The following is a 17,932-nucleotide window of genomic DNA, read 5'->3' as shown; positions in this document are numbered from 1 at the left end:
GAAAACAAAAGAAGTAAAAAGTTCTTAAGAAGCCGTTGCTTTTTGTTTAGCTTCTGGTTCTTAGTGGCTTTGATGAAAAGCTGAATTATAGGAAAAAAGATTTGCACATTAATTTGGGATCATAGAATTCACATCCAACAAACTGGCGAGACTGGGCTCAGAGCTGGAGAAGGGAGACTCAGATGGAGCTTGAGAACTGTGCAAAGCTACATCCCATTTCCCTTTGCAACTGCAAGGGCGGGAGAGACCGATTTCTGAGTTGTGCTGATTTGTCCTATACCAGGCTTGGTAATGAGAAAGCACAGTGCCTCCCTTTGTAGCCTCAAACTCCAGGCTCTCCTGTCTCAGTTCCCCAAGCATCAGGAGGGCAGGTGTGGGCTGCTACAGTGCTAGCAGGAACAGGAAGATTTCTGTGTTCTGTTATCTCTTCATGGGCTGAGGCTGAGCCTGGAGTCTCCATGTCAGTAGCATCTTCCAAGGCTGTTCCTCTGTAGCTCTGAAACCTTTTTTTTTTTTTTTTTTTTTTTTTTCGGAGCTGGGGACCGAACCCAGGGCCTTGCGCTTCCTAGGCAAGCGCTCTACCACTGAGCTAAATCCCCAACTGAAACCTTTTTTTTTAAAATATAAACCAAGTTTATTTTGCCTTTTAAGTAGTGTTCATATAGCACTACAGCTAGGTAAACAATATGAATTAGTCAAGCAACCAGAGCTTCCAGGGACTAAGCCACTACCTAAAGACTATACATGGACTGACCCTGGACTCTGACCCCATAGGTAGCAATGAATATCCTAGTAAGAGCACCAGTGGAAGGGGAAGCCCTGGGTCCTGCTAAGACTGAACCCCCAGTGAACTAGTCTATGGGGGGAGGGCGGCAATGGGGGGAGGGTTGGGAGGGGAACACCCATAAGGAAGGGGAGGGGGGAGGGGGATGTTTGCCCGGAAACCGGGAAAGGGAATAACACTCGAAATGTATATAAGAAATACTCAAGTTAATAAAAAAAAAAAAAAAAACAATATGAATTAGTATACCTTCAAAACTTCATTTGGAAATAAGAAGAAAAATCTGATTTTACCTAAGCTATAAAATTTTAAGCTCAGAGTTACCACTTGAACTTTTTTATTTAAAAACTTCTCCGGAAGGTGTCTTGCTCTAAAGCACCCATGAAATGGGCGCAGCCACTCTCTCTGCTACTGTTCCAGTCCTTTCTGTACAGCAACACAGGGACAATCATCTCCAGTTTCTGAACTGCAGTAAACTGTAAGCACTGCTACAGTGTGGGACAGCTAGCTTTCCTCCAGTTCTTAGGGATAGCATTTTTAACATTTGAATGCCTGTAGCATCGCTCATCTTTGGCCCTTCTTCCTCCCTCCTTCCTGTCCTTCTATTTGTCTGTGCTAGACAAGGTTCTGCTATTAGACTGTCACCCAATATCTGAGTTTCTTTTCATAGGATTAAATCACCAAATCATATAAAGTGATATCCCCTGAGATGACAGCTTGTTTCCATGTCACTTCCTTATGGCTGTTCTTTTGAGAAAGGCTCTCAATGCACAGCCCAGGCTTAACACAACCTAGAGACCCTCTTGCCTCTGACTCCCAGTCTACATCGCTTTCATCTGCAATGAGATTAAAAGCTCAATGCTAAGCAACCAGAGCTTCCAGGGACTAAGCCACTACCTTAAGACTATACATGGACTGACCCTGGACTCTGACCTCATAGGTAGCAATGAATATCCTAGTAAGAGCACCAGTGGAAGGGGAAGCCCTGGGTCCTGCTAAGACTGAACCCCCAGTGAACTAGACTGTTGGGGGGAGGGCGGCAATGGGGGAGGATGGGGAGGGGAACACCCATAAGGAATGGGACTGGGGAGGGATTAGGGGGATGTTTGCCCGGAAACCGAGAAAGGGAATAACACTCGAAATGTATATAAGAAATACTCAAGTTAATAAAAAAAAAAGGAAAAAAAGAAAAGTATCCCTAAAATATACTGAATTATTTAAGAAATATGCCATTTTTAATAATGATGACAAAATTGCCTAATACAGTACTTTATGTGTGTATTAATGGATGACCTCCAAAATCCTACATATATGAAATGCAAGCAAGGTAAATTTACTTTATGACAACATTGACTATGATAATTGTGGTTTGTTTTGGATTAAAGAAGAAAGTACTTAAAAAAAAAAAAAAAGCTCAAGTTTCAACTTTTGTCCCCAGTACTGGGAGCGTTCTCCCTTGAAGATGCTCTGATAATTTAGTGGGCCAGCGTTGATTTGAATCAGTTTGACTTTGGGTTGGTAAAAATTTTCACTGAGTTTATGGACTTCATTTCTTCTCTTTGAGAGTCTCTGAGAACCTGATTCTTATTTTATTCTTCAGGGCTCAAGAGTCCAGAGATTAGAAATATACCAAAGGTGAAGATTCCAGTAAGAAACCTTGTCCCATAAACTCGGGCCTTAAAGAGAAGGCTAAGGATGACTTAGAAGTAAAGGCAATGTATTTTTACACTCTGTTCATGGGGAGAATAAAAATCAGTAAGATAGATGGAAAGAGGACACTAAAGAAAACAGAGACCTTCCCATGAGACCTTACAGGTATCTGTTGGCTGGGGTTCTCTATGAGCTTGTAGCCCCAACATCCTCTCACCTGGATGTTCTACTAACATCATGCCTGGTTGAGTTTACAGTTGTTTAAGATCAGACATAGTACCAGTGTCACAGTCAATGTTCTATTGCTATGAAGAGACACCATGACCATGACAACTCTTACAGAGGAAAACTTTTAATTGGGACTGGTTTAACATTTTCAGAGGTCTAGTCTATTATTGTCATGGGGGGTGGGAACACAGGAAGCCATGGTACTAGAGAGGTAGCTGAGACTTGTACATTCCAATCAGCAGGCAGCAGGAAGGGAGCAAAGACATTGGGCCTAGCTTGACCATTGTTAGATTCTCTTTTTGATCACCAAGAAACAAATAGATCTGTGGAAATTTCCAGGCAAATGTGGTGGTTAGGCCCTGTAATTCTAACAACCTGGAGACAGAGAATCAGTCATGGTGAAGACCAACTTCAGTCCAGAGTGAGACCCTGTCTCAAAAAAAAAAAAAAACCCACAAAGAAAAACAAAAAAACAAGAGCCTGAAGAAATGTACCACACCTTGATTACAAAGCCTTCTGGATACCCTGAGAGATTACTGGGGTCAGGGTAGTTGGACAATAAATCTTAACATTGAAGAGCACTGATTAATCAATAGGCCTTGACTGTATATAAAGAGAAAGGGGGTGGAGCATAAGTATTCATTGCTCTCTGCGTTCTCAGGGTAGATACCATATAGATAGCTGCTCAACCTGCCATGGTGGACTGTGGCCTCCAATTGTTGGCCAACGTACACCCCTTCATTAAGCTGATTCTCGGGCATGTGTTTTAGTAATGGGGAAGGAACTCATGTGGTAGGAAAATCTCCAAATTGCAGTCTTTAAGTATGCTGTATGTACAACACCAACATTAACATGTAAAACATAGTCAAATTTCAAGAAGAGAAATTCTAGGCATGGTGGCACATGTGTGTAATCCCGGCACTGGGAAGATGAAGCAGGAGGATCTCTGTGAGGTTGGGTCAGCCAGGACTACATAGTCAGTTCAAAGCCACCTTATAGTTTGTCTAAAAAGAATTTTTTTCAGTGAGATAACAAGTCCAGAATAGATAAACAGAAACGTCCAACAATAGAAGTGTTACTGAGGACGCAGAATGATAGGGGGCACCCAAAATCCCGGGATGTGGTGTAAGTTGGCAAACATTTTTATGCCAATAAAACTAGGTGTGCACATACCCTGTGGCCATGAAGGCAGATGCCTGTGTACACTGCATTAGAGGATCTGCCTTCTCAGATCCAAATCCTCCATTTCAAGATGCAGGAAGCAGAGCCACACTGACTGCTGGGTGAGTCTGCAGGGTGAGTCCGTGAGTGCTGTGGACCCCCCTCAATCCTGCAATTCTTGAGGGAACCAGCTACTAATGGTCCAGATTTGGCTCCTCAACACTTGGTTAAGTTGTGAGTGAGAGCAGGGTATGCAGTCTCTGGGGCCTGAAAAACATTTGACTGTCATTCTTGGAATTAATCTACTGTGCATGATTAAAGGAATCTGCACCCAGGAACTACTAGCTGGTAGCTTGGTAACATTAAACATGTACCCTTTCCCTGGAGATGCCCCGGAGTGACCTCAGATTGGTCCCATTTCTAGCTGATAGAATTGGAGGTAGCACTAAGATTGGCTATGAGCTCCCTGCTTCTGATCTTTTGGATTATCAGGGTTTAATGTCTTTCCTACAAAAAAAGACAACATAAGAAAAGTACAATTTATTGAGGTTGGAAGCCCACTGTGGCTGGCATCATTACCATGACATCATTCTGTGAATAGCATATGAAACTGGGCTCTAGCATTCATGTGGTAATTTGTACCAAAAACAAGTTTGCTCCGTGATCAAGACAAGAGAGATGAAGTAATAGAAAATATTTGGTAACTTAAGAACATACGATTTTAAAGTTTTAAGCTTGGAAAGTTGTTATAATCATATAAATATTATTTTAAAATGTTTTATGTGTTCAAACATGTATGGCTTAATTAAACGATTAATGAAACATATAAATCTAAAGAAAATGAGAAAGCTATCATTATAAGAAGTGTGTCTGTTTTATCTTTAGTGGGTTAGAGACTCTGGTGATGACCTATATTCTGTATCCCCGTTTAGCAGGGTGTGGTGACACTGGGTGCTGAGGACCACAATGTATGGGTTTTCACCATTGTTCCCAAGCTCTGTGTCAGGATCCTCTCTGTCCACATAAGGTTTCCAGTCTGGAACTTTTGGTCAAGCTCAGACATGAGCAAGGGCTCAGCCTTGTGAATAGTCCTCTGGGTCTGTTGCAGGATCTTTAAGAATGTGACAGGGGAATGGTTAGTAACTTTTACCTAGTGAACATCTCAATATGGGGGGCATCTGACCCTTAGAGCAAAAGGTAGGAGGTTAGCCCAATTTTCATCGACAGATTTATTTTACCCTTCCTGATTTTATGCACAATGTAATTTTAGATGAACATATAGGGCCTTTGCCAGATTTAGGGGAAAGTTTGATCATGAAGATGAGGGCATTGTCAAATCTCAGAGGTAGAGGCAACCCATATACAGAATTTTTTGTCTTCTGATAACAGCAGAGAGTATGGGTCTCTTGTTCAACAAGAACTGCCATCCATTTGCCTCCTGTTTCTTTTTGTCACCTGGTTTCTTCCTGTGTTCTTTCTGTCAAGGTGAGGAGTCCCTTCTCTCTAAAGAGGGCCTATGGACACTGGCATTGGCAAATGCATGCCAACTGTTCGTAGTATGCATGTCTTTGCCCTTCTCCCAGCAAAATGAATGGGATAAAGCCAGAAGGTCAGCCATTTGTGTTGAAGTCCATTGGCTGAGGGACTGGGCCTATATCATCCTGGGTGGTGACCACTGCAACCTAGTATACCTGATTCCGTGTTGAACAAAGCTGCTCCATATAAAACCTCTTCATGTCTGTAGGAAGTGCAGAGTGCAGCTGCAGTGGAGCCCAGAGTGGAAGCCAGAGGCTTCCACCAGCCCCAGAGCAGAGCAGGATGCCGCAGCCACAACTGCAGAGGTAGCAGCAATCAGGCCTGGGTTCTTGCTTAAGATGGGAGATGAAGCTGATCACATCCACCTTCTACCACAGCTATGGGTGTTTCTGTATTGTCAGACCCTGCCTGCAGGATCTGAGCTTTGAGCTCCTGTTGATCAGAACTGGAGGAGCCAAAGACTGGGCAGTTCCTGGAGTACATTTCCCCTTATGAGGGTTGTTATGGGGCCTCTCCACATCCACGGCTATGTCCCTCCTCTGTTTGGGGGAGTCTGATGACCAGAACTTGGCTGCTGTCTTGGAGTGGCTCCTTTGGTATATCATCTGGTCGTGGGCTGGGTGGGCTGATGGCTATTGTTTTATTAAGTCAGATATGGGTCTGGCCCAGAAGACGTGCCTCATAATGGGTTATTTCAATGTTATGCATCCACTTACTGCGGTTCCCCTCAGGAGGTCCATTACAATGATGGAGATGTAAGTTAATGACAGTTCCTGGCACAAAGTCAACGTATTTATTAGTACAGTTGTAGCAGCAACTGATCACAAAAAAGCAGGCCAAACAAGGTCAAGTCTTTTGGATAGATAGGCCACTAGCCTCCTCCAGGGTCACAGTGCCTGAGACATCCATCATAGCCATCCTTACTCCACAAAATTCCTTCTGGGCATGTGTCCACCACCCACAATACTACTCAGGAGCCCCTACTGCTAGCATCACCATAGCAACAGTAGCACCGACTTGCATCCACAGTTGCTGCCAGAAGAGGGGTGCAGCATGGATGGGCCAGCATGACCTATGAGCCTATGGGAAGTTGTGTATCATCCCAGGGGCAGCAGTAGCTGTTGTCCCAGGAGGGCTCACTTCCCTTATTTTTTAGATCTTTGACTCCAATCAATAGAAGTGACAGAAATATACAGAGAGATAAACACACAGAGAAAATTATCAGGGTCCCAACCATACATTCATGCACCTGAAGAGACCATATGGACCCCAGTCATAGATCCTCACCACCTGCATCTCATTGGCATCCTAAACAGAAGGTGCTTTAACCAGACTTAACTATAGAGGTGACAAACCAGGCAACTTTCAATTTTGATCCATTTTTGGGCTGGAGGTGTCAGATTCTTTTAAAGCATTGGCCGTCAAAGAGATTTCATGAGGAACATCTTAGGTTGTACAACTCTTAGAGTTCTTGACCATTACATTCTTTCCAGCTCCAGGGAACTCCAAGTCCACCAGTGTTTCAAGGTCTGGACCCGAGATGGAGGTGTGTTACTGGGAGTGGATTTTGAGGTTGCAAAGGCCCCCACCATTCCCAGGTAGCATTTGTTTTCTTCTACTTCATCAACTTCGGAGCTCTCAGCTGTTCATGCCACATGTTCTTGCTCTAAAACTCTGAAATTGCAAGTCCCCAATTAAATATGTTGTTCTATATGTCGCCTGGGTCACCTGTTTAGTTCTTCTTAGTTCTAGCATTCTGTTGATTGAAATGACAACAAAAATCAAGCTTTCTGATTTTGTAGATTCTTTGCCAGGGCATGGTAAGATCTACCTACCTTCATTGTGATGATTTTCAAGACTATACTGATTTCTAAATCTTGGTTTTCTCAAAGCCTGGAATGGTTCCCTTGTCATTAACAGATGGGACCTGCTGATTCTTTTTACTAAGCCAGGTAATAGTGAAGGGCAGGAAAAGGAAGCTCCAAACACCCAACTGCAATTAGCTGTGAACTTAGCTTTGCTGCACATGGAGGCCATTCTGGGAAGAGAAAGCCATCCATTCCAGGCAGTCCAATGAGAGGAAGTGATTGGCTTCATCCAGAGAATAGGTTGAGTAGAGTTAAAATTTGCATTTCTGATAATTCCCAGGTAACGAAGCTACTGGTGCTTGTCCAGGTCACAGTTTCAGAAGTGTTGGTCTCGCATGCCTGACTGGTAAGTGAGGAGGTTGTTCAGGTTTTGATATTTATGGAATTTCTACTTTCCAGAACTTCTAGGAATACATGGCAAGTAGGCTTGAGTCTGAATGAATAAGTTGTCTTCATAGCTTGTATGGTGGGTAATGTTTGTTGATCATCAACTTGACAGCATCTGGAATCTCACTGGAGACACACCTCTAGGCACCCAAGTGGAAGATCATTTGATTATTAGCTCTACTATATAAAGCATTGCTAGATTTAGGTTACCCTCTGGACATGCCTGTGCAGAACTATTTGATTAGACTAATTGAAGTGGGAAGACCCACCCTGTATGGTTGACTGGGATAGTGGACTGGATATGGTCGATGAAGTGATTTGAATACCAGCATCTTCCTCTGCTCTCTGCCTGCAGTCAGTACAACAGCTCTCAAGCTCCTGCTGTCTTGACTTTCCACTATGGTGCATCTTGCAACTATAAAACAAAGTAAACTTCTCTCCCTTAACTGTTGCTTTTTTACACATATTTAATCAGAGCAACAGAGAAGTGACAAAGCCAATCAACTGTCACTTAAGCTCCTGAAAATCCACAGGAATCTCAGCCAGGAGTCATAACCTATTGTCCAGGAAAACTGGAAATTTAGGGGGAAGAGACACTCTTTCACAGTGCTTCTCCATTCACAAGCATTTTATGGGAACACAGACACTCAAGAGACAGAAAGTGGTCAACTGCAATGGAACTGAAAGGACACAGACCCCAATCACATGGTGGATCCCATGAGTCACATGGTGGATCCCATGAGTCAGAGGGTAGATCGATCCCATTAGCTCTGCTTCCTAAGCCACCGTGTACTTATCTCCTTTTTCCCTGCTACCATCTTGCCTGAATCTTTCTGCCATGTGTCATGCTATTACCACTTTGATATCCCATGATTCTGTGCTTTTCCCTTTGTATTCTGATGGCCATGGTGCCTGTTCAAAAAACACCATGCTGTGATGGATTTACTCCTGGTGATATCCTATAGCCACATAGTTGAATTCAATCATTAACCTTAGTGGTTTCAATTCTTCTGTGCCTAACACTAGTTTTTGTTCACATTTAGAGGACAGAACCTTTGACTCCTTTTTATCTTTGAGGGGAGTCTTTCGACTAGGCTTCTCTGCCCCTGCACATAGAGTCTCTATGTCCCCTTTCAAGTACATAAATCATAAAATACCCCTCCCTCTGATTCGGTTGGTTTCATAGCATGAAAAAACAGGGCCAGGCTCTTTACAGATTCATTGCTTCCTTACCTTGTCCAGTACAAAGACTGCAGCACTGTATCAGGTGTGACACATACTCTCATGCTCCCTGGTGCCCCTGCCCTCCCCGGTCAGAGTCCACATCCCTGGGTGAGCCCCCAACTCCATCCTATCCCTAGCCTGAGCCCGAGTCCTACTCTGAGACGGAGCCCATGCCCTAGCCCTAGCCTGAGACTGAGCCCATGCCTTAGCCTTAGCCCGAGCCCTAGCTGTGACCCAAGCAAGAACCCAAGCCCCAGCTTGAGCCCTAGCCCAAGACCTAGCCCTTGACTTGGCCGTAGAACTAACCCTAGTCTGAGCACGAGCCCAAGCTCCGGAACTGGTCCGAGTCGGAGACCAAGCCCTATCCTGAGCCAGAGCACAAACCCTAGCCCTATCCCTGGCCCAAGACCTAGCCCAAGCCTAAGCCCGAGCCCGAGCCCGAGCCCGAGCCCGAGCCCTAGCCCTAGCCCGAGCCCGAGCCCGAGCCCGAGCCCTAGCCCTAGCCCTAGCCCGAGCCCTAGCCCTAGCCCTAGCCCGAGCCCGAGCCCGAGCCCGAGCCCGAGCCCGAGCCCGAGCCCGAGCCCGAGCCCGAGCCTGAGCCTGAGACCGAGCCTGAGCCCGAGTCCGAGCCAGAGCCCGTGCCCTAGCCGTAGGGTCAACTAAAATACAATTTTCTTAGTCTGGTCTCTTAGTCTGCAGCACATCTATCTAGGCTCTTATGACTCTTAGAGTCTCTAGGGAGAAGTAGTGTGTAATTATTATAGGAGGACTGCATTTATATGTTATTAGTCCTTTTCCCCTTGCAGCTTTTACTACACTTTATTTGTTCTCCATGCTTACTGGCTTAGGTAATATATGCCCGGGGGTATTCTTTTTCAACTCCAGGCCATTTCATACACTGTTTACTCCTTTCACTTTGATAAGTCTCTTATTTAAGTTAAGGACATTTTCTTCTGTATTTTTGTTGACAATGTTTTTTTCTTTGTTTTGTTTTTTGGGTTTTTTGCTTTTGACCCGAGTTTCTTTTCCTCCTTCTTATATACTTTATTGTCTTTATCATTTTATTATTATATTTGTTATTTTGTAGAAAAGCCCTATCTATTTCTTGGATGTTTTCTTACAGGATTGCCTTTCTTTCTTTATTTTTCCTTCCTTCCTTCCTTCCTTCCTTCCTTCCTTTCTTCCTTCCTTTCTTCTTTCTTTCTTTTTTTTTCTTTTTTTCGGAGCTGGGAACCAAACCCAGTGCCTTGCGTTTGCTAGGCAAAGGCTCTACCACTGAGCTAAATCCCCAACCCCCTCTTTCTTCTTCCTTCCTTCCTTTCTTTCCATTTCCTTTCTTCTTATTCCCCCTCCACTCTTTTTCCTCCTTTTGGATTTAACATATTCCTCTATCTATGCATCCATTCCTCCTATCATCTCTTCAATGCCTGAGACTCTCTATTCCATCTGTTGTAGTCTGTTATTAAAATCTGCCTCTGAGAGACTATTTGAGTTCCTACATTTTACTCATCCACATCTCCCTGTTTAGGTTTTCTTTATTCATTTCCTTTCACAGTTAGGGTTTTCACAGATTTCTTTATTTTTCTCTTTAAAGACCTCTATCATATGTGCAAATGCTGTTTTACAGTCTTTTTTATTCTCGTTCTTCAGTCATGCTGACATATTCAGGGCCTTCTGTAATAGTGTTGATGGGCTCTAATAGAGATTTGAATGCCCTGGCTGTTACTGGTTGTGTTTTTATACTAGTCTGTAGGTATCTGGGATTGGGAAGATGGTAATTCAAGGTGCTGGTGTCTGGTTTTGTGTGATAGAAAGTATTTGATCTCAACCATGAATTTCTACCCATCCTTTGTCCATTTAGTTTCTGGATAAAAGATGCATACAAGCTTTATATTTATGACAATCCTTAATTAGCACAGGAACTGGGCAGATAGCTATCCTGTACACTATTATGCATATTTCTCAGCCAATAATTCCATTACATAATTTGCCATGGTTTTGTCTGGACTGCTTTTAATCCCAATTAGCCAATTCCCATGGCCATTATCTAAAGATTCTTACCTCATGGTGGCTTCTCCTCTGCTCTGTTTACCTTCTTCTATCTACCCCTGTCATGGTCTCCTCCCACCCCGAACCTGGGAACACCAGGGAACACCGATCTCAATTCTGCACAGCTTTTGAGTGTAGGCATTTTTATTTACAATTCAGAAATAACTTCTGGGCAAGGTCACTTAAGAGTATGGATTAGTGTTTTCTTTCTTTTGTTGTTGTTGTTTTTCATTTGGCTTTGTTTGTTTGGTTGGTTGGTTTTTGAGACAGTGTTTCTCTATTAGTATTTTCAAAAGCCAATTGTTTGATTAAGATATCTGGGGTCAGAGAAAGGACCACCCGTTTCCTTAAATCTTGTGTATGGTAATCAAGAAATTCTACTAAAACTTCTGAAGGGCCCTGTTACCCTTCAGCCCCAGGGTTTATATAGGTACCTCTGGATATTCTCTAATTTACTTTATTGATCAGGATGGTCTTAAACTCAGAGATCTGCCTGCCTCTGTCTCCCGAATGCTGGGATTAGAGGCGTGTGCCAGCATTCCATGTTAGTGCCCTGAATAATTGCAAGAACTGAGTAGTCTCTCCCTGCTAAGAAAGATTTTGATATGCATGCTGTGCAGACTTTTCAGGGAGTCATGAAATCAGTGTGGTCTTGCTGACTCATGCCTGCTGATGCCTGCCTGCCTCTGCCAGGTAGTGCCAAAGCTGCTGATTCATGTTTACTATCCAGAGTCTACCGAACTGGATCGCTGATGTATCTGTGAAGGGTTTGTGAGTAGATCAAGCTGCTGCTGCTGACCTGTGAACTGACTGCCGATTTCCCATCTGACAAAACAAATGGGAGTTGCTCCAAAGAACCATTTTTAAACAAGTCCACTCCCCCATATTCTTTCTTTCCCACTACCTCTGGTAAAAATGGCTAAAAAGAAAGTTAAAATACTTAAGAACCATCATTAAAAATAGGTTTTAAAAAGTTGCAGTTATACTCCTGCTTTTTAGTACCCGAGAAACATCCCTGGCTCTTCTAAAACTTGGTGTGTAGACCAGGGTGGCTTAAAACTTACAGAGATATGTCTGTCTTTGCCTCCTGAGTGCTGGGATTAAAGGCATGTACCACCACCCCATCCGGTCAACAGCTCTTGAAGAGCTTCACTCACACATGACATGGTGCTGAATCTGTTTCTACCACATGAGTCACTAAGAGATAATGACACTCTTACCTTCCCACTCGAGTGGTTCTGTTCAGTACCTCTATTCCAACGCACATGATCCAAATTATTCTTCTGCCCCTAATGTTGTTTTACTTTTCTTCTGTTGCCGTTTGGAAGTTAGTGTTGAAATTAGAAGCTTTAAAAGTCAATAAATAAATCGCAGAAGTTAAAACATGCACATGAACGATAATCAATACTTTACATGGCACAATGTTCAAGATATTTCTAAATTTAGAAAAATATGAGGAACATCTATCACGTTAAAGAAACATAAGAGTTATCTCTGATACCTCTTCAGTTACATACTCTAATAGGAACTAATGTTGAAAGCACCATTAGGAAATCTGTGTACTTTCCTGACAGAGACCAGCATTGGCATCCATCTGGTGTGCAAACTGAGGCAGGCAGCCATTGCGGGTCAGTGCTTAGAGCTCCTGATGGTTGGATCCAGATACCTAAAGATGCTGCTGCTAAAGGAAACCAGAAATCAGAGAAGTTACTCAGCAGACCTGAAGGAACAATACTTAAATTACTGGGGCTGGAACTCCCTGAGGGTACTGGAAAAACTATGAACTTTTTCTAACTTCTTGGGGCCAGCAAGAAAGAGAAGGAAAGAGAGAAAATTCTCTCTCTCTCTCTCTCTTTCTTTCTCTTTACACACACACACACACACACACACACACACACACACACACACACACACGCACACACACACAAATACACACACAAACACACAGAGGAATGAACACATGCACTGAGTGGATGAAACAAAAGACAAAGTCCAGTAACTTCATATACACAAATATATGCATACAAACACACAGACGTATATGCATAGAGACCTATAGACAGACATATGTACATTCACACATAGATTAGTTAATGCAGACCTCTAGCAAGCAGGCTTCAAACATTTCATACCTGGATGCATAAGTACACACAATAGGTGGCCTGAGAAAGCAACACACACCCAGACAGGCAACAAGCTTTACACATATACCTACATACATACACATTGTTGATGGGTGAAAGGAACAATGTTCCAAACTACCATAGACACAAACGTTACACATACACATATGTGGTGAATGAGGGTGAAAGCTCCAACCCTCATCCATGCAAACTCTGCACATATACATATATACATAATACATGTGTACATGCATACATACATACATGCATACATGCATGCATACAAGCACACACAATTGATAGATAAAAGAACAATGCTCTAACCATCACACACACAACCCTTACACATATTCACACATACCCCATAGTTTATGTTAGAAGAAATAATGCTGCAGTCCACCACACATAAGCCTCAACAGAGACACATAGTTGGTGGATGCTCCAATCCCCAAAATTTATTCTTCATTTCATCCAATATATATCCCAGCAAAATCTTTCATGCAGTATTAAATTACAATGTGTTTGTGTTTTAGTTTTATTGTAGTGAATGGTTAGTGAATGATGTGGTTTTCAATACCTTATAAGAAATAACATTACAAGTACAGGTAAAGAACAAAAATTAGTACCACAAACCCATGAACATTCATAACAAAGCAACTTATCATGGATTAACAAGGCGTAAGCAAGCAAGATAGTTTTCTCAGCCAGTTTCTGTTACTGGCAGGCAGCAATTAGCAATTACAAAGAAATGAGTAATTATTTTCTTATTCATCTTAAAAGTAATCTTGTAAGAATCTTAAAAGGATCACACATCTAAACTTTTATATAAAAATCAGTCATATCTTCCTTAAGTCCTCAGAATGCATATTGACTTACCAGAAATTCGTAGTAAGTCTTATCAGGATGCTGAGGGGAAAATGGGTGTAAGAAATCAGTTATCACCAGTCCAGCCTGAGTGAGAGTCATGTCAGCTATTAGTGCCATTGTACTTATTTCCTGATCATAAAGATCCTAGCTTAACCCATACGAGTGTGCCTTACTGAACTTCAAATTATTTCCTAAGATTTTCTACATCATAGCCAATAGTAGAAAACATCTCAGCCTAGCTTCACTAACAACTTTTATTCCCAATATTTTGTAAGGGTGGAGGTCATTGCTGACAATCTAAGTTCTTCACAGGTCCAAAGGCTTTTCCTCCTATTGATGCTGGACAGTGCCACCCTCTGCCACATATGTGACTAGAGTCATGGGTCCCTCCTTGTGTACTCATTGGTTGGGGGTTTAGTGCCTGGGAGGTCTAGTGGGGTTCGATTGGTTTATATTGTTGTTCTACCTATGGTTTTGCAAACCTTTTCTGCTCTTTCAGTCTTTTCTCTATCCTCTCCATTGGGGTCCCCTTGTTCAGTCCAATGGTTACCTGCAACCATCCTAATCTGTATAGTAGGGCTCTGGCAGAGCCTCTCAGGAGACACCCTTTATCTGGCTCCTGTCAGCAAGCACTTCTTGGCATCAGCAATAGTGACTGGGTTTGGTTGCTGTTTATGGGATAGATCCCGAGATGGGCCAGTCTCTGGATGACTGTTTCTTCAGTCTATGCTCCATTCTTTGTCCCTGTATTTCCTCCCATAAGTATTTTGTTCTCCCTTCTGAGAAGAAATGACACATCCACATTTTGGTCTTCCTTCTTCTTGGGCTTTTGGTCTGAATGCTCTCTGAGTCCAGTGAAACCAAGGATGGGGATTGGAGCTAACTTCAGAGAGTTCTCTATTCTAGGTTTAGAGTGGCTCTTGGAGCTTACCACCACCCTAGAGCCTTAGCTCGTCTCCTGACTCACATGATAATGACTGCGAAACCAAGTGGACAGGTACTTGAGAACAGCTATCTCAATTCCTGAAAGATCACCCTGTGACATCTCTCCTTGGGTGCTGATAACAGGGTCCAGGGACTTTGGCCTCAGCCCAAAAGTAACAGGAAACTAAAAAAGAACAACCAGGGAACTTTCCTACCTCATACAGGAAGGGTAGGAAGGAGAGCCTGGTGCACATGCAGAGGCCTGCAAGGACCTGTCCTACCCAGTCTTTGTGCCCTTCCCCTTTTCAGCTTGTCAGAGGGGTTGCCAATGTCCAAGTGACCTAGCCAGGTAGCTCTTTTTTTTCTTAAATTTCTTTTTTTTAATTTACATTTCAAATGCTATCCCCTTTCCTGGTTTCCCCTCCATACACCCCCTATCCCATCTCCCCTCCCCCTGCCTCTTTGAGGGTGTCCCCCAACCATCCACTCACCACTTTCTCCCTCCCTGCCCTGATATTCCCCTGCACTGCAGGGGCCCATCCTTGGCAGGACCAAGGGCTTTTCCTTCCATTGGTGCTCAAAAAGGCTATCCTCTGCTACATATGCGGCTGAAGCCATGGGTCTGTCCATGTATACTTTTTGGATGGTGTTTAGTTCCTGGGAGATCTGGTTGGTTGGTATTGTTGTTCTCATGGGGTTGCAAACCCCTTGAGCTCCTTGAATCCTTTCTCTAAATACTCCAATGGGGACCACATTCTCTGTTTAAGTTGCCAGCCTCTGTTATTTGTCATGCTCTGGAAGAGCCTTTCAAGAGACAGCTATATCAGGCTCCTATCAGCTTGCACTTCTTGGCATCAGCAATATTGTCCGGGTTTGGTAGCTGTATATGCGCTGAATCCCCAAGTGGGGCAGTCTCTGGATGGTCTTTCCTTCAGTCTTTTCTCTAAACTTTGCCTCTGTATTTCCTGCTGTGAGTATTTTTGTTCCTCCTTCTAAGAAGGACTGAAGCATCCACACTTTAGTCGTTCTTCTTCTCGAGCTTCATGTGTTCTGTGGATTCAATGTTGGGTAATCCAAGCTTTTGGACTAAACTCTTAAGGGCTCTCTCTCTCTCCTCAGATTTACCCTCAGTCTGTGTCATCACTGGGATGTCCCACTTCAATTGTAGCTGCTCTTCTGCACATAGTGGAAACTAGTGCTTATTCGTTGTGAAGATGAATTTTTTCATCTTGTGTGTGGAGGGGTCTGTGCTTATGTATAAGGAACTGCTGACTGGCTATGCACATGAATGGATAGCTAGTGCCCATAGACTGCAGCCTGCTCCATCTTCCCCACCCTTGCCTGAGGAAGCTCGCTAGGGATCCTGGCTTCTGAGGGAACACGTCTTTCCCCTCCATTCACTCTACACTATTTCCTGTTCTTTCAATTTTTTTTAGTGAAGCTGAAAGTGCAGTTCAGTAATAGATTCCTACCTAACGCTGTAGGAGTCTGCAGAGTTAGAACTTGTTTATTCTTGGCAGGAAGGCTGCTCCTGTGCCCTGGGAAAGGGCAAGGCCTTTTCTAAAAGAATACAATGTAACATTCTTTTGGAAGTTACTCAGGACCTGCTTAGCTACTGCAAAAACACCTTAGAAAAACTGATAGGTTTAAATGTAAAGTGGATCCAAAACTTCATAATGAAAATTTCCTTAATTTTACCAGAGTTTGGAGTTAAAGGACAAAATAAAACATAGGGAAAATACATTTGAGTGCTGGGAGCTCTGCAGCAGCCTGGGAGGGAAATAGGAGGGAGGGGCCACAGTGGGTGGGGTTCAGGTATAGGTGTGAGGCCATGTGCTTTCCCATTGCTTACCCGCCATTGTTCACCCCACTGCTCACTTTGGACAGACTTTCAAAGAGCTGACACAGGTCAAAAAGAGTCATATTAACCAAGACAAGTAAGTGTCCCTACAACAATACAGAAAAAAATAATTCAAAGAAGGCATTCTTAACTCTCATTCTTAACTTTTGATCTGGAATAAAATAAGAAGCAAATGGAAATGTTTATTGGAGACAAATATTTTGCACTTTTGCAAATAATTGATAGGTAATGCCTAAATGTTGGGTATGGAATTTAGTGAAAATGCTTCTGTTGATATTACATATAATAGCAGAAATCAATTGGCAATAGTATGAGATTAACAGGTAGGCGAATTTTAGCAGGGTTTGTTGAGGATGCTTCTAAAACATGTCATACTTCCCAGTGACACAATCCTGGTGGAAACCACTTAGGCAGGACATGTGTGAGCATCAAGTCTCAAGGCCCTCTGAATGCTCAGATGGATTTTATACTGGTGTTGCTTCAACTCTACATGTTCTGCACAAGACAGAGGCAACATATTACTAAAAAATATTTAATAGCCTCCTCTCCTCTCTTTTTCAGGCCCTTCTTGTTAGTTTGCACCTCTGAGTGCAAACATTAAATTAACTATAAGGCATATTGTCTGGAGACATTATTGAAGATTTGTGCCTCTGTAACAAAGTTGATTTTCAAACGGGGGGTTCCCAAACAGCACAAAATAAGACAGAGACATTAAATAATCACCGCAATACTTAGTTTAAAAAATAGAATGATGGCAAAGCAAACCTGATGGGTTCTGGTGTAATGTGGGAGATGTAAACATAGACTGAGCAGGCAGAGAGCAAGAGAAGCCCACGGTGTTTGAGATGACTGAAGGAATACACCATGGAAGGTCTACAGAGTTCTTAGTTCTTAGAGTATTCGTTCTGTATGATACTAAAAAAATATACACGTATTGTGCTGGGTATTTTGGCACCTAATCCTTCTAAATTCCTTACAGACTAATAATATTCTGGCACAGGAGTACATTTAATGACATTACTCAATTGGTACAAATAATGAGCACATTTTAAAGACTGACCAGCAAAAATCTTTTGCTAAGTATCCAAACATGTTGATCATAGCCCAAATATAGAGGTTGGAATTCTGTCGAGCTTGTGGCCTGGTAAAACTCTTTTTCAATATTCTTGTGAAGCTTCAGTAGACTTACTCAGTAAGCTGACACATTGGGTAAATACATATGACAAATCAGCTCCCTTAAGTTCCACTTCCTTGGCAATGGCACCAGGTACCC

General features: G+C 42.8%; 1 protein-coding gene and 1 long non-coding RNA gene across 28 annotated transcripts in view; one reads left to right on the top strand and one right to left on the bottom strand.

The window, feature by feature from the left end:
- The window catches only part of Ralbp1l4 (ralA binding protein 1 like 4), a 112,685-nt gene that overhangs the window by 26,935 nt on the left and 67,818 nt on the right, over positions 1 to 17,932 (top strand).
- Positions 1 to 17,932, bottom strand: part of LOC102546625 (uncharacterized) — a 37,311-nt gene that overhangs the window by 2,738 nt on the left and 16,641 nt on the right. For 6 of the 27 annotated variants that reach the window (XR_005486749.2, XR_010053162.1, XR_005486736.2 and 3 more), the window contains 2 exons: positions 16,651 to 16,745; positions 12,105 to 12,562 (listed from right to left, as the gene is read on the bottom strand). This is a non-coding gene — a long non-coding RNA (uncharacterized LOC102546625). Of the gene's footprint in view, positions 1 to 3; positions 7,752 to 12,104; positions 12,566 to 13,883; positions 13,914 to 16,650; positions 16,746 to 17,932 lie in introns of those variants that run through there. The other 21 variants (XR_010053158.1, XR_010053175.1, XR_010053164.1 and 18 more) reach the window with 9 other exon arrangements.

This window comes from Rattus norvegicus, chromosome 7, assembly GCF_036323735.1.
Source record: "Rattus norvegicus strain BN/NHsdMcwi chromosome 7, GRCr8, whole genome shotgun sequence".
Classification (NCBI taxonomy): domain Eukaryota; kingdom Metazoa; phylum Chordata; class Mammalia; order Rodentia; family Muridae; genus Rattus; species Rattus norvegicus.
The sequence above is the reverse complement of the archived record's forward strand: the minus strand, read 5'-3'. Positions and strand labels throughout refer to the sequence as shown.